Below are 18,226 nucleotides of genomic sequence, written 5' to 3' on the forward strand. Positions count from 1 at the left end.
TTGTTAATCACATAAAACTTCTTTGTACACAACGTTTGATGTGTAGATTCCATCATTATCACACGTTTTTTCCGGCTTTACTAATACATTGGTATTGACACGTGATATTCCTCTGGACAACGCCACATAAAGTTGGCCATGTGAGAATACCGATTCTGGTAGATAAACACCTACATTTGGAATTGTTTGTCCTTGAGCTTTATTGATTGTCATAGAGAAACTAAGTTGAATTGGAAATTTCTTTCTCTTTAGTTTGAATGGGAACATCTCTACACATTACTTTGTGAGATTGCTTAAATTTAAAATGTGTTCTTTAATATTCAAGTGTATAGTTAAATTAAAATAAATTATTTTACTATATATTATGTTTAACGATTTGTTTAAAAAAAAGTAAATACAAAAATACCATTTTCAAAACAGATCATTTTACTTTTTGTATAAATATACCCATTAAATTCTATATATTTAAGTAACTTTATTGATTAACTCACTTAACTTTATTGATTAACTCACAGTTCAATTAATATCAAACTTTTTTTATTCTAAAATATTATAAAACTGATGAGCGATGCAACTATTATATATTTTTTATTTTCATATTATAAAAAAAATACAAACGACTTTATTCATATAAAGAAAAATTTACCGAACATATCTTCTCATTGACTTCGTCGTTGAACTCATTAGTTGCGATGCGTCTCAAACCGATATGTATAAGTACGTATTTTCAGTTTGAATATATATGAAGTACAATTTAGCCTAATATATAATCAATGATGCTTTTGTATTAAAATTTTAAAAAGGTATTCATGATGCTTTTAATTTAACATATTCTTAATTATTTAACACAATAACGTAACATATTTGAAATTTTAATGTTGTTTCTTATAGCATTTCAACTGGATATTTTTAAAATATCAAATATTAATAATAAACTTCAAATAACGTAACACAATATAATTGACCTGTGCATAATTTAGTCCCAAACAATCAGAAAAAGTTTTGATGTTTTTAAAATGTAAGTGTTTAAAAAATAACAGACCTTATGTGCCTTTTATAATGCTATCCTTCCTTTTATACCAACTCCAGTCCCAACCATCATAGCAGTTGCCAGAAAATGGTCCATGTGTCAAAAATACATTCCAAAACAGTCTCGGTGGTAGAAAATGATTACATAAATGGTCCCTGTGAGTGAAATACATATGCAGTCACATAACATGATTTTTTTTACAGGACATGTCATTATGGGAGAAAAACAATCACAAAAACGGTCCCAAAATAAATACATATATCTGAACAAAATTTGATAGGGTTTTCCCATGACAAATCCTACCCTTGTACTTTTTTAACATGAGGGTAAAATAGTCTTTTGTTCTGAGACGGTGCATTCAGTATGAAAAAAAAAACAATATTTACATCAACATAAATCATTACCTATTCAAAACACTTTATCGATTCAGTTCTTAAGGGGACACCAAAAGTTATGTTCTTGGAGTGGCCACTGAGTGTAGATACAATTTCCCCTGAAGATCGATTAAAGACTACAACATTCATATCAACTCCACCAGTTGCAATAAGATCCTGAGATGTGCAAAACATATCTTTCTTAAAAACCCAAAATAAAAAGATCAAGAATGAACGTGGAAATGCAGTTGGAATTACAAAATATTTACCTTTGATTGATGGATGTCAATAGATAAAATTCTAGCTTTGTTTGTTTTGTGAAGAGGGTAACTGTTGAGCTGTGTATACCTCTCAATAGCATCCAATGGAACCAATGTGGGAGGAATCTTGAAAAAAAATGCAAAAATGATATTTCAGTTTTTAAAAATGTCAACTTGTTTCCATTTGGCAAACAAACATGCCATACAATGGAATCTTGAATTCCAATTGGGTCGGAATGCAAAAATCAAACAAGCCATGGAATGGAATCTTGAATTCCAGTTCTTTCGGAATCCATGATACCTGTCTTTTCTTCCTTTGCTGTGAAAGTGCAACCTTGCAGTCTGTTAATTCGGTTATGATACTGGAAGAAATTCCAGGGCGGAATTTCTTACCATCATGACCAAACTCATCACCCTCAGTAGTAGCTGTTAAAACAAAAAAGTTGAAAGAAATATAAGTCACAAAAGAACAAAATCAAGAAAGATTACAGACCTCTCAAATGAAGAACAGAAAACAAGAACCTCTTTTCCCATTGCTAATAGCATAAGCATTTGATGAGACTGCTGTTGTTGCTGGCATTGGTGCTTGTCTTTCTAAACTTGACAACATTGTCCTTGCTTCATCAAGTTCTTTCTTTAATCTTGCAATCACCCGACAAGCTTAATCATGCTGACATTACAAAAATAATATAAACATGAGCTTGGAAAATGAACAATTTGAAGAATGGAAGATAAAACAAGGTTTGAAATTGGGAACAAGTAAGTTGTTTGTGGTACCTGGTATAAACAATGACTAAGCTCTTGCCTTGTTGTATGTAATTGTTGCTCTGATGCAAAAGCAGATAACACGAAAGCATCCCATTCCTTAAGTAAAAGGAGTAGCAAACATATGAGAGTTAAGTCTATAACCTTAATTTAGATGATTAAGAACAAGATTGTTAATAGAACAAGGTAGAACACATACATTCTGAAACATTCCAAGCATTCCAGGAATACTTGCAGCCTGCACTGGTCTAGGTTTCACTATTTGCATGCATTTTTCATAAAAGTTATAAGCTTCAACATGTAAAGATTGAGATGTAAATTGTGGAAATATAAGATTAAGCAACAAAAGTTTACGAAATGCAAACATTGCCAGTTTTTATTGGAACAAGATCATCCGTAGTTAGGGTTTCCCCTGTCACTAGATATTTTCCATAGTCCTAATCAATATCAAATAAAGTCAAATACATATTAGAACTAGTATAATGACGGTAGTTACACTTGGTATGGTTTCTTTTACAATTTAACCCTATTTTAAGTGTTTATCATAAATTCTACTATGCTCCATAAAAGTCACATTCTGTCGATGAACTTGGACATCGAAAGTCGATTTGTAGTTCTATTTTGGTATGAATGGTGTTGTTATTATGCTATAATTACTCTCGGACTCTTGTAATTTCTTGAATTTTAGGTAACGCCAGCATAAAACTAAAGAAAAATTCACGATAACTAAGAAGATAAACCCTAACAAAGAAAGTGAACTCACCAGTATGTGTCTTTCGATTTCAAAATTACAGAGTTAGAGAGAGAAATTATGAAAGTGTGATCGATTTTTTCATACCTGAATGGTTCCTAAGGCAAAAAGTGTGATTCCTATGTTGCGGTGAGTGTTGTATTCGATTCCGACGGAGTCGCTGCCGAGTTACAGTCTGGTGGCCCATCCGGCTACTACGACGACATAGGCGGAAGCTAGACAGGTGAATGGTTAGCGGGTCACCGTCATGCGCACTGAAGAGATCTGCCTTTCCGGTGGTCTTGTTCATCAGAAAATGAAGTACCTTCGTTATCTCCGTAACAGTATGAACACCAAGCCGTCTCATGGTCCCATTCACTTCCATGCTCCTTGGAAGATCCTGTAGCGTACCATCCGAGGTCAGGGAGAGACGGTGGAGGCGCTGTACATTCAGCAACGACGCCAAGAGAGAGACGGTAGAGATTTGGTGAGTATCGATCGATTCTGAAGCGATTAGGAAGGAGACGGAAAGAAGAGGGTTTCGATTTCCTTGGATGGCGACTGTTGTGTGTAGTGTTATGTGTAAAGAAGATTAGGGTAACATCAAGATATACCGTGTATACCTATACGATAAGATAATACCGTGTATACCTGTACATGTGATATTGATTATAAGCTTAATATTATTGTACCTGAGGTAATAGGTACCTCTTAATTTTCAAAAAACAAGCAATATGTTTAATAATATAGTAAAGATATATATATATATATATATATATATATATATATATATATATATATATATATACATATATATATATATATATATATATATATATATATATATATATATATATATAAGGTGAGGTTCAATAAAGAACCATAATTAACAAGGAACCAATCGTTAGTTTCGGAAATCATAATATGATCAACAACCAAGGAAATAGATGTACATTTGTACATTGGAAGCACACACACCGGATTATACCAAAAAATCCACCACCTTACCAAAAAACGCACCTCTTTTTTTCGTTTAAATTTTTTTAGGCCACATTTTTTATTGAAAAAAAAACCAATATGTCGTTGTTCATGATTTTTGGTCTTCTTTCCGGTTCCTTCACGATGTTGTCTCCTTACTTTCCAACCAAAACGTCCATTCAAACAAGTATTGAAGCTAATAACTCTTTGTTGTAGCTTCTTGTGATGTAACTTCCCCGGATCTTGACGTGGAATACAAAATCGAGTTGCCTTTCGCACTTTGGGTCACCCCCACTTGGGTTTGAACCCTTTCTTTCTCATTACATACAACCAGTCCAAGCCCAAGCTGGCTTTCTTTCTATGGTTGGTAGTTTTCTTTTTGCTTGAAAGAAACCCCTAATTGTCATAATGACTTTAATACTTTCAATATGGTATTGTTGGTTGTGCTTACTACGAATGATCTTCTTGTAAGAAAGAATGTAGTCTAATCAAGATTATGACAAGCGCTTAGATTGTTCTACCAACATACACGTATACCAGATGGTAGATGAGGGTCGCATTATAAGCAGCAACGATGGTTGTTGAACTCAGTATTTTCGCTTCCTCCTTTATAAGACGATCAACCTTGTCGTGCTTTACTTGATTATAATTAAAGTAGTTGGATATTGACGTACTACTAACGTCCTCATTTGTATGACTGCTATAAAAATCACCATTATTGCGATTTGCCCAACGAGGATCAAACTTTTGGACTTCTGTTGGCGGTGCTTATCTCACAATCGTATCTTAATTCTCTATTTGACCTTCAATCTAGATCTTTGAGTCATAAATTCGGTCTTTATTGGAGGCTCCTGCTCCTTCTCGAATTTTGATAAAGACTCGGCCTAAGATGAGCTCTTTACTCCATCTACAGTGACATATCGAATGGTCATATTCTAATGACCTTCTATTATGTGCTGCATGTGATGTACATTGAACTGTACTCCTATCTCTGAAATTTCTACTACTGAGGATACCTTTCTTCATGTTCTAATGTGGCCCAACCACATTATAGCAAGTAGCATTTCTAGCTACCGGTTGCCTAGTTTTAACAAAGGCTGCAATCTTTATATCGATTGCCTTGATCTCTTCTTTCGATTTATTAACTTGGTTCGGTTACTATATGGACATGGTCCTCGCAACCAATCAACTTACTTTGCAGATTTTAAACTCTTCGGACTCGGTTCTTTATGACCATCATGGTCGGAATGAAAATTGTCTCCTTAGTCATTACCGAAACAAAGGTAATGATAGAAATGAACAAACTTGAATCGGATACCAGTTTCTCAATAACCTTGCGACTCGTCCAGATCCAACTGCGAGTCTTGTGCTTCCGGCAGTATAGGCCTCTACTATCTTTGACACCTACTCATACTCGTCCCAATAATTGTCTCGCAATTCTCCAAGTCCCATACAAGAATTAGATCACATAGCAATTTAACACATTAAGTAGTATAATATAATTAGAGATTTTTATAACTTTTGAAATGATTACAATCATATTCAAAGCTTATTATATTCTATGCCTCTTATATTAGGCTACAAACTACAATATTACTTAGGTGGAACGACTACTCTATGGCTTGAAACTTCTAGATAAGCATCTTCCTTCTACAAATTCCCAGAAGTGATGTCTGCCTCCTCCTTTATAGTCTTGAGAGTCATCCATAATGCTTGTGCGGTATCTTCATCTCTCAGGCAATCGAGTGAAATATGCCCATTAACTCCAGATGCATAACATATCCTATTGTTGTACACATAGTTGTTAGAATAATGACCAGTTCTTCCACACTTGTAGCATGTTACTTTTTCCTTGCATTGTTCGAAATGCTTCTGCCTGCATTCGATACACCATTTAACCTTGTTATTTTCCCCGTGCTTCTTGTCGTTGGGGATAGGTTCTACTAACCTATTCCTTTTATTGGATTTCAAGGATTCTTAATTCTTCCTGTTTCTTCCACCTTCTGCTTTGTCGGTGGTTATCTCCTTGGTTTTATCTTCTAAGGATTTGGCAACCCGTATGGTTGTTTCTAAGGTAGTTGCTAGTTTTACCATTGGACTGAAACCCGTTGGTAGACCATTTGTGTAACGTCTGGTTCCCGGTATGCATTTAACTCATTAATTTATTCATTTTGGAAGGGAAACTCGACGAGTTAGTGGCCCTAACTCGTCGAGTATAGGGCAGAATTTGTGCGGGTTTTAAGCAGTCTACTCGACGAGTTGAGAGCCCCAACTCGACGAGTAGGGCTGCCAGAGTGAAACCCTAATTTCGGGGTTTTGCACCTTATTTAAACTCCTTAACCCCCACCCATTAGCCTTATTTCTAGCCTTCATGTCCCAAACCCTAATCCACGAAACCCTAGAGCTTTATTTCAGAGTGTGAGCCATTTGGAGTGATCTTTGTGTACTTTTGAAGCTTGTGGAAGAACAAGAAGATAGAGGGCTCAAGAAGAAAGGAGTAGATCCAGAAACTACACTCCATTTGCTACATTTTCTGGTAATCAAGTTTCTATCTTGGCTATTAGTTCATTTGATCTCATTATGTCCATTTTATGAGGGTTTTGGTCCAATCATGGTAGCCTTTGGAGAATGATCGACCCAAGTAGGTATTCTTCCAGATCTAGGACCTTGAAGGGCTGATATGACATAAAGGTGCAAACTTTATGTCATTAGAGCCCCCATGCAAGCGAAAGAGTGTCATATTGTCCTTTTTAGCCCTAAAAGGCCATGCATGTAGAGAAAGGTGGGAACTTTACGTGTCCAAGTAGTATTAGGGGTTTAGATCTGTGGTTGTAAGCTTTAGTTTGGTATATGGATGGCTTAAGGACCAAGTTCTAAGTCCCAAGGAATTAGGGTTTGAGCTAAACCCTTTAAGAAGAGGTATTAACGGGTAAATTTGGAAACTTTACCCTTAAAAGGACATTTTCAGGGTTTAGGTGAAGTATGAAGCTTGTATCTGAAGTGTAGTGGATTAATCAATTAAGATAGAACTCGACGAGTTGAGTCGGGTTGTCCCGATTCTATACCAGGTAGAACTCGACGAGCCTGTGAAGGGACTCGACGAGTTGACTCAGTTTATCACTCGTCGAGTTAGGAAGTAACTCGACGAGTTGAGTCGACTGGGAGTTGACCTTGACCTTAACTTTGACCAGGATGTTGAATTTGACCAGGGGTAAAATGGTCCTTTTACCATAAGAAGGATTATCAGATTTTGACTAAGTGTTATTGTGAAATTAATAGTCGGGGAGTCGTTGGAGCAACCGTCAGAGATTCCTCACACGAGATTTCACATTTAGCATATGAGGTGAGTTTTCCTCTAGTAGGAACGGGTCTAAGGCACCAAGGCCGGTCTGTTTAGTTAGTAGTAGTTCCGAACTACGGTCCGATGCCGGGCGGGGCTCGATGTAGGTTTATATGCTTTTCCAGATCTCGATCCGATGTCGGGGTGGTCCCGAGGAATGCTTGTATGCTTGATGTATTAGTGATTCTTGCATGTGTTTGTACTTGTATGATTCCGGACTTCGGTCCGATGCCGGGGCGGTCCCGAGGAATGTTAGTATGTTTTCCGGATTACGGTCTGATGCCGGGCGGGGCCCGAGGAATGTTTAAATGTTAATGATATATGCTTAGTTTTATGTGTATTATTTGATTATGCTCACATGTATTCCGAGATGTGCTCGATGCCGGGCGAGGCTCGATGCCGGGCGGGGCCCGATGCCGAAAAGGGTTCGATGCCGGGAAAGCCAATGTCGGGCGATGACCCGATGTAGCAAGGGCGGGGCCCAAGATATTTTTATGTGATATGTGTATGGTATGTGGTAGTTGGGGAGACTCACTAAGCTTCGTGCTTACAGTTTTCAGTTTTGGTTTCAAGTACTTCCGCTAGTAAGGGGAAGAGCTCGGGATGACTGCATTGCACACACCACCGTTTTCAGTCTGGGAGGAATTACTCTGATGTTTGACATATTATTTTGATACATTGACAGATTTTATGTTATTTTTGAGAAACATGGTTTATAACCTTTATATGATGGATGTTATTTATGGTTTTTACGAATGGAATTACACGAAATTTTTGGACTATATTTTTGGGACGTTTCAAGTTGGTATCAGAGCCTTGGTTTGAGGGATTCGGGCTCACTCTCGGGTGTGTCTGGACTCAAAACGAGGACTTGGTGTAAATATTTTCAAAAGAAAATCATTTTATGAAAAGAATTTTGAAAAAGAGAAAAAGAACTTTGAAATGAGAAAAGGGTGTGGTGCATGCAATCAGCCAAGCTCAAGTAAGTACTCGCAAATTACCTATACAAGTTTATGTTATGATATGTGTATCAGCTTTATGAGAATTGCATGCTAGATTAGGACTAAGGATCTAGGAAGGATGCCTTATGTGCCTGTTATATGTGTATGAGCTTTATGAACTGCATGCTAGTACTGGTTAATCAGTGATATGATGCTCTGATTAGGATATGCTTGATTATGTTTACTCAATGCTCGAATGCTGCTTGCTTTGTGCTTTTAGGAGTTCTAGTTATCTTTAACTAACTATAAAATGAATATGTTAAGTTACATATTACGAGGAATAAATAATTTCAAAAGGTTAGGTTTAGCTCTATTTTGCAGCTCTTGTCTGAGTCCAACCGTTGTAGGGTAGGACCTCTCATTCGATGAATTATCTAGTCTTAGTGATATGTAATGGTATTCACGAGCTAGTTAGGGGGAGATAGCAGGGACTTCTTATGCAGCTGATGGCGGAGAGTGGATTGGTGATTACCCTAGGGCAAGCCTAGGATGAGAGTAGCAGAGAGCAGTAGCAGTAGAAGGGACTTGGTGGACTCAAGACAGTTCTTGAGGAAAGTACGAATAGATGTGGAAGGTATTATGGGCCCGTACTACTGAAAGCAGAGGATCCGTACTTGAATCAAGGAAGGCTGAGATGAACCCAGGAAACTTGTAGTATGTGAGATCCCTCAAGATATGATGTGTATAGTGAAGTGATGTTTTTTATGGTGAATTTTTAGAATGGTGACGCTACGCACTAGGCCAATCGGCACTTCAGGCATTGGTGAGGGATCAGGCTCGGGCTCTGGAGCCGGGCAGCTTGATAAGTAGACGAGAGAGTTCATCTCGTCTGAGATCACACACGGCATTCTATACCAGACTCCTGTGATCTTTGGATCGGTCAAGGAGGGCATCTTGGAGATACTTGATGAGAGGTTGGGTGCATTCCGCACCGAGATGGCAGCCATGCTAGGGGCGCGCACACTGACATTCAGGGAGTTCAGGGCTTGTGGAGCTCCCGATTACAATGGGGCTCGGGACCCCATTGCGAGTACCAGATGATTGGCGGATGTCTCCAACGCATTCCGCACCAGAAGATGTCCCGAAGGGAACAAGGTTAGACTTGCGTCCTATCTTCTAAAGGATGGGGCAAGTGACTGGTGGGAGGAGGTCGGACGAGCCATAGGGGATGATGCAGTTTTGGATGCAATGACCTCGAGTGATTTTTTGGCCAGGTTCAGGGCTGAGTTTGCACCTGTGATTGAGGTGCAACAGCTAGCTAGAGAGTTCCAGGATCTTGAGCAGACGACAGACTATGGCGGAGATCACCGCCAAGTTTAGGGAGAGGCCCCTACTCGTTCCGAAGTACGTGGCGGACGAGGAGATGAAAAAGGCTCGATATCATGCGATGTTTCAGAGTGATATCCGCCAGTTTGTGAGCCGCTCCAGCTTCAAGACGCTGGAGGACATGATTGTTAGGGCTCGAGAGAGGGAGTTGGATTTGGAGATGGAGAGGAAGAGGAAACCAGATGGGGTTCGGACAGTCAGTTCGGGCAAGAAGCCCGAGGTATCACATCACAGATCGAGGAGCCAGCAGGGCCGCAGCCGGTGTGGCAAATGCGGCAAGATGCACGAGGGGGCGTACAGGGAGGGGAGTTCGGGCTGCTTCAAGTGCAGCCGAACTGGTCACATGAGCAAGGATTGTACATATACCACCACCACCACAACAGTTTCAGATCTGATTTGCTTTTAGTACAATCGGAGGGGCCACAAGAAGGCCCAGTATCCGAGTCTAGCAGCAGCAGGACAGGTGGCGGCACCCGCTCCTGCCACGTTGAGGATTACAGATGGCCGTCAGGACCGGACAGAGGTGCCTACGGCGAGGAGCAGGGCTTTCCATCTTACTGCAGAGGAGGCACATGCGGCTCCCGATGTTGTGACGGGTATGTAATTTCTCCTTATCTCTTTACCTGTATTGTTTATCGCTTATGTGTACTTGTTGTTGGATATAGTGTCTAAGTCCATAACTATATTTGGTATGTACTTGACCCGACCCGGCATGGTCTATTTGGGTTGCATGGCATTGCAATACTTGGATAGACCAAAATGAGAGAAAGAACACTTAAGGTCTATTAATACATTATAAGTACTAATATATTAATAATATTATTTAATTAGTATTGATCAAAGAATTAATCTTGAATTAATTAAGTGATCAAAAAGAGACTAATTAAATATATGGGGTTGATTGTGTAAATAATCTATTCTTGTATAGTGGGCTAATGATCCATGGTTTGTATGGATTGGGTTAAAACCAATAAGGTGCTCCATGGATAGTCCATGGGGGTTACAAACCCATGGATCATGGAATATGGAAAGCCATGACAACTAGGGTTTCATGGTGTAACCCTACTTGTGTCACAACTATATAAAGACTCATTGTCTAGCAAAATTGGGACTACTACAAGCAAGAAAGAGGGCTAGCCGATTTTTGAGTATAGTGAACTTCTCTCAAGGTTATTCCAAGAATTGTGGTGTTGTGTGAAGCATTTGAGGCATCACATTTGGGGTGTTAGGCTCACAAAGTCATCAAGGAATCCAAGCTACTAAAAGGTATGTTATTCTACTTGAATTTTGTATTACAAGTTCCCCATAACATGCTAGATAGGATGTAAACCTTGGAAAATCAAATTTGCATGTATTTAGAGAAAACATAGATCCAAGGTTTCTAGGGTTGCATGTACACCATATGAGTGTTAGAATGCTCAAAACCCAAAAGTGGTATCAGAGCCTAGGCTTGTTTTCTTGATACATGATGCAAACTTGTTGAAAAAGCTCAAAAATCTGGACTCTGCAGCATGAAATCGCCGAGTCCATGGGGGGACTCGACGAGTCCATGTGGAAATTTATCCTACTCGTCGAGTATGTTCTTGAACTCGACGAGTAGGAGCCCCTGAATGCAGATTTTCGAGTCTTGCTGCTGGAAATGGACTAGAAACAATACCCTAAACTGTTTTGGTGTTTTAAAACTTGTTTTAGATGGTGTAATGCTTATGCTAATCCATTTACAATGGCTAATATCAAAATTCCATGTTTTATATGTGTTAATATGATTCTTGAAATTTTGATATGAATGTTCATGTTCTTATGAGTTTTAGAAGATCATAGGAATTATGTGTAACTTGCTTGTAAGTATGATTCTTGATCTTAATGGCTATTCATGGAGTCCATAACTTGTCCTCAAGTTATGGATAACCAAAAGTCACTTCTTTAAAAGTGTCATTAACGAATAAGAGGTTACATAAAAATGAAGAGTCTTCATTTTAATGGACCATTAAGCTCATAAGTTATGAAATGAAAGGTCTTGAATAGTTTCAATACTTGCCCTCAAGTTTTGAAATTTGTAAAGTATTACACCCTAATACTTTAATTTCCAAATTGAACCTTTGAATTTTAAAAGTTTAAAATTCAACCCTTATACTATTATTATATTAAAAGGTTAAATATATAGATATGTATAAGAATAAGTCAGTCTTACCATTAGTAGGTCTCATTCACGAAGTCGGTCTATAAGGGGGGGTGTAAGGTTGTTGCCTATAAAATGACAGCTTAATGGGTGTCCACTCTCAACCACCGCTTCCTTGACTGGTGGAGGGTCGTTAGCCGAACGGGTAGGACAAGGACTTTAAATACTTCATTAAAAGTATAATGAAATTATAAAGTAACTACACTTTAATAATTCCCAATCTTAGTTACTTTAGGAAAATGTGAAATAGGTGCTAACCCATGAAATTACACTTTGTACCTTACCAAGTCGTTAGTGGAGCACGTGTGGTTAACCGGCACACTAACAAGGACTATTAAGAGTGACAAACGGTAACTTAATTTTATCATAGATCGGTGGAGCGCGTGTGGTTAACCGTCACATCGATTAGGTGATAAAAGTTAAGGGTACCAAGTCAATTTGCATGGTTATTCACACATTGTTTGTGATCCTCGGCATCCCAGTCACAAACTTGAGAGGGTACAATCGAGATTCAAACATGCCATTGAAAGTTCAATGTATCTCAAAAGATCTAGGAATTCCAAATCCAATAAAACTTAATAATCTATTTCGTTTTCATGGTGGAAATTGGTAAATCGTCATTTACCTACCTTCAAATATTTTATAGCTTGGATTACGGCATCCCTCTTCCAACTATAAATAGTTTGTTGGGTCCTAGCCTTAATACTTCATTTGGGTGACTTATTAAGGATTCTTTATCTAATAAAACTTGTCTTTATTTCTTTTCAGATGTCTTCCAACATTGCTGCTGGCTCAAACCCTACAGGCTCCTTTTCCCTAATTAACTTGTGTGGGAAAGTCACTTTTGATTTCAAATTTCAATGAATGGATTAGGAACATCAGAATGATTACTCGCTATGAGGAAAAGAGTATGTCCTCGATAAGGAGCTAAAGGTTATCGATGAGTCAACTGCTACTCCTGAGGAGATTGCTGAGTACACTACCCATAAGAAAGATGCCACTAAGGTGTCTTGCATCATGTTGGCCACAATTCAGCAGAACTCCAGAAATCCTATGAAGATTTCTACCCTTTTGAGATGCACCAGGATCTGATGGATAGCTACCATCAGAGTGCTCGTCAGGAGAGGTATGAAATCATTTCCTCCATGATAACAACTAGGATGAAAGAGTGAGAATCCCTCACCGGTCACTTGCAGAAAATGCAAAGGTTCATGGACCGGTTATTGAAGCTTAATGTGGACTTTCCTGAGGACATGGCGATTGACATCATTCTCCATTCCTTACCTCCAAGTTATGATCAGTTTCGTATGACTTATCATATGAACAAGGAGGAAGTCACACTAAGTAAGCTTCAAGGACTTTTAAGGACCGCTGAAAGTTGCCTTAAAAGTAAATCAGTTGTTACTCCTACTCCGACTACTGCTCCTGTCTTGGCAATTGGGCAGGGAAAGGGGAAGAAGAGAAAGACCCCTTCGAAGGGTACCAAGGGAAAGTCTCTTGATGGCTCCTATTCAAGTGGAACCAAGAAAGGTTCCATTCCTCCTTCTTCAAACCCAAAGGAAGCACAATGCTTCTACTGCCAGGAAAAGGGGCATTGGAAGCGAAGCTGCCCCAAAATACTTGCAGGATGTAAAGGATGGGAAAGTTAAACCCACCCATGCAGGTATTTACACTATATTGTCTAAAAACTCATTACATACTAACTCTTAGGTTCTTGATACATGTTGTGGTATTCACATTTGTACTGATTTGCAGGGCCTAAGAAGAAGTGAGAAAGTGGAGCACGAGAAGATAAAATTAATCATGGGGAATAGGAAAGCATCACCTGTTACCAAGATATGAGTTTATTCTTTATTGCTTAATAATGGGTTAATGTTAGATTTAAATAAATGTTGTTACTCGTCTGAAATGGCGAGAAATATTATTTCCTTTCATGGCTTGTACAACACAAGGGTTTTCCTTTTCATTTGATAATGATAATGGTGCTATTAATGTTTATTACAATGATGTATTTTACTTTAAAGCATTACCTTGTGATGATGTATATGAAGCTGTGAATATTGTAGATAATCTAGGAAATAATGTGTTGTGTATTGACTCTTCAAATATCTTAGACAAAGCATACTTGTGGCATTGTCGTCTTGGACATGTTAACGAGAAGCGCATTGGCTAACTCTAAAAGGCTGGAGTTTTGGAATCATTTAACCTAAAGTCGGATGATAGTTGCGAGTCTTGTTTACTTGGAAAAATGACAAAGTCACCCTTCACTGGTACTTGTGAGAGGGCTGAGGGTTTGTTGGACCTCATACACACTGATGTGTGTGGACCCTTAAAACTGCCACAAGGGATGCTAATCGGTATTATGTGACTTTTACTGATGATTATAGTAGATATGGATATATCTATTTAATCAAGCATAAGTCAGAGACCTTTGAGAAATTCAAAGAGTTTAAGCAGGAAGTGGAGAATCAACTGGTAGGAACATCAAGATGCTCCGATCCGATCGGGGAGGAGAGTATCTTAGTATCGAGTTCCTTGACTATCTTAAGGAATGTGGGATTGTCTCACAATTGACACCTCCTAGGACACCACAGTTGAAGGGTGTAACTGAGAGGCGCAATCGAACCTTATTGGACATGGTTCGTTCCATGATGAGTCGAGCTTCGCTACCAATCTCATTCTGGGGGTATGCCTTAGAGACTGCCGCCCATATCCTGAATCTAGTCCCTACTAAAAAGGTTGCCAAAACACCTCATGAGATGTGGACTAGGAAAATTCCCAATTTGGACCACATCAAGATTTGGGGTTGCGAGGAATTCGTGAGGCGTGAGTCTCATGATAAGCTCGAACCTCGAAGTGAGAGGTATATTTTCATCGGCTACCCACAAAGATCCTTTGGAACCTCGAAGTGAGAGGTATATTTTCATCGGCTACCCACAAAGATCCTTTGGTTACCTCTTCTACAGACCTAGTGAGAATGTGGTATTTGTAGCTAGAAGAGGAGTCTTTCGTGAGAGAGAGAGAGAGAGAGAGAGAGAGAGAGAGTTCATAAGCCAAGGAAACAGTGGGAGGCAAATTGACCTTGAAGAAATTCAAGAGTCAAGTGGTGAAGGAACCTCAAACCCTAGTAATCAACCTGAGGAGGAAACTTCTGTTGATCCGACTGACGAGCCCATACCTCTGAGGCGTTCCACGAGAGTTAGGAATGCACCTGAACATTACTATGGTTTCCATATTACTGTAGAAGGTGATACACTTATTAGTGATAGTACACTGGTAGGTCTGGATGAACCTAACAGCTACACGGAAGCCATGGCAGGCCCTGAGACTGCTAAATGGAAAGAGGCTATGGACAGCGAGATACAGTCCATGTATGACAATCAGGTTTGGAACTTGGTTGACAATGTACCAGGTCGTAAGACAGTCGGGTGCAACATCTTCAAGAAGAAGACCGACATGGATGGTAATGTACACACTTATAAGGCACGACTGGTTGCAAAGGGCTATTCTCAAACTCCGGGAGTTGATTATGATGAGACCTTTTCACCAGTAGCAAAGATTAAGTCTATTAGGGTTATGTTAGCCATTGCTGCATTTCATGACTATGAAATATGGCAAATGGATGTCAAAACCGCTTTCCTTAATGGAAAGTTTGCTGAGGATGTTTACATGAGTCAGCTAGAGGGTTTTGTTAGTACAGAGAACCCTAATAAGGTGTGTAAGCTTGAGAAATCCATCTATGGGTTGAAACAAGCACCTCGCAGATGGAATCTTTGCTTCGATGAGAAAGTCAAAGAGTTTGGCTTTTCAAGGATTAAGGATGAGTCCTGTGTATATGTTAGGGCTAGTGGGAGTATAGTTAGCTTCTAGGTGTTGTATGTGGATGACAAACTACTCATAGGAAATGACATCCCAACCTTGCAGGAGGTTAAGTCCTGGCTTGGGAAGTGTTTCGCTATGAAGGACCTTGGGGAAGCTGCCTATATCCTAGGGATAAGGATATTGAGAGACAGGAGTAAGAGACTAATTGGACTTAGTCAAAGTACTTACTTGGATAAGGTACTGAAGAGGTTCAGTATGTAGGATTCCAAGAAAGGGGAATTACCGATCCAGAGTAACGCCAAACTGAGTAAGACTCAGAGTCTGAGTACAGAGGCTGAGATAGCTGAGAAGAGTCATGTACCATATGCTTCCGCTGTGGGCTCAATCATGTATGCTATGACTTGTACTCGCCCTAATGTGGCCTTTGCCTTGAGCATGGTCAGTAGATATCAAGGGAACCCTGGCAAGGCTCACTGGACTGCGGTAAAGAACATTCTCAAGTATCTGCGAAGGACTAAGGACTGGGTCCTTACCCTTGGTGGCAGTGATGACTTGAGAGTGGTAGGATATAGCGATGCTAGCTTTCAGTCTGATATGGATAATTTCCGCTCTCAGTCAGGCTGGGTCTAAATGGAGGAGCAATTACTTGGAAAAGTTCCAAGCAGGAGACGATATCTGATTCAACTTGCGAATCAGAGTATATAGCAGCAAGCGAGGCCGCAAAGGAGGCGATATGGATAAAGAACTTCATTGGAGACCTTGGAGTTGTACCAGCTATAAAAGAGCCAATGGAAATTTTCTGTGATAACGAAAGTGCGGTTGCCTTAGCTAAGGAACCAAGGGATTACGGGAGATCCAGACACATTGACAGAAAATACAATTTCATTAGACATCGAATAGAAGAAGGACTCCTCGTGGCTAAGAGGGTATCATCAGATGAGAACCCAGAAGATCCCCTCACGAAGGGACTGACTAGGGTTAAGCATTTACAGCATGCGAGGTGCATCGGGCTGAAAGATGATATTAGTTTTAATAATTAGATAGTTTTGAAACTTGTAAAAATGTAATTGACATTTGATGATTAAATAAAAGTTGTTGTTTATTTATGAGTAAAGTGTTACTATCTTATGTTAATCGTTTACTATTGTTTCAATTTTGCATGTTTTGACTTCCAAGATAATTATATTATTCAAACTCTCCACAGTCAGTCATACTTTGGAAGTAGGTATTGAATTAAGACTGTCATGAATTGGGTTTGTAGACTGTCTAAGGTGTATTAGTCATAGCAATGGTTGCTGCAACATTCATGAGTGCTCATAAGTTCTGATATTGGACTTAACCCACGCTCACTTGTATCACTTCATGGAATTTATCTCGAGTGATCGTGAGACGGTAATATCATATAAATCTTCAAACCTAGAGATATGAGTTGTTGACTATGAGTTGGTTATACATTGATTGTACGAAAACGCATTGGTAACTCGATGTTATAAAACGTGCTTTTGTGCATAATTCAATAAGTAGTCAGTACAAGCATATGAGTCGAAGTTTATCTGTTTCTTCTAGGATTAGAAGCGATATCTGGGCCCCTCGATGATTTTGTTTTGACCTATGTACCGGGCCCGGTCAGAACCTAATTGATGTGTTCAATTTAGTTCTATGTCAAACAAATCAGAGATCGAGAAACAACTGTTGGACAATAAGTACGACATTGTTCCATGTATTTGTTCGGCTGATATATTGAGAGCAGAGGATTATATGATCACTTATCTTAAATGGCATATCATCATCATCATCTTAGTTCCAAGAGACTTTGAAAGAGCTACGATTTCTAGTCGGATTCTGAATTCATATCTGCAACTATAGTTATTAGACTTATCCAAGTGGGAGACTGTTGGATATAGTGTCTGAGTCCATAACTATATTTGGTATGTACTTGACCCGACCCGGCATGGTCCATTTGGGTTGCATGGCATTGCAATACTTGGATAGACCAAAATGAGAGAAAGGACACTTAAGGTCTATTAATATATTATAAGTACTAATATATTAATAATATTATTTAATTAGTATTGATCAAAGAATTAATCTTGAATTAATTAAGTGATCAAAAAGAGACTAATTAAATATATGGGGTTGATTGTGTAAATAATCTATTCTTGTATAGTGGGCTAATGATCCATGGTTTGTATGGATTGGGTTAAAACCAATAAGGTGCTCCATGGATAGTCCATGGGGGTTACAAACCCATGGATCATGGAATATGGAAAGCCATGGCAATTAGGGTTTACATGGTGTAACCCTACTTGTGTCACAACTATATAAAGACTCATTGTCTAGCAAAATCGGGACTACTACAAGCAAGAAAGAGGGCTAGCTGATTTTTGAGTATAGTGAACTTCTCTCAAGGTTATTCCAAGA

This window comes from Lactuca virosa, chromosome 9 (assembly GCF_052849685.1).
Source record: "Lactuca virosa cultivar CGN04683 chromosome 9, Lactuca_virosa_CGN04683_v6, whole genome shotgun sequence".
Classification (NCBI taxonomy): domain Eukaryota; kingdom Viridiplantae; phylum Streptophyta; class Magnoliopsida; order Asterales; family Asteraceae; genus Lactuca; species Lactuca virosa.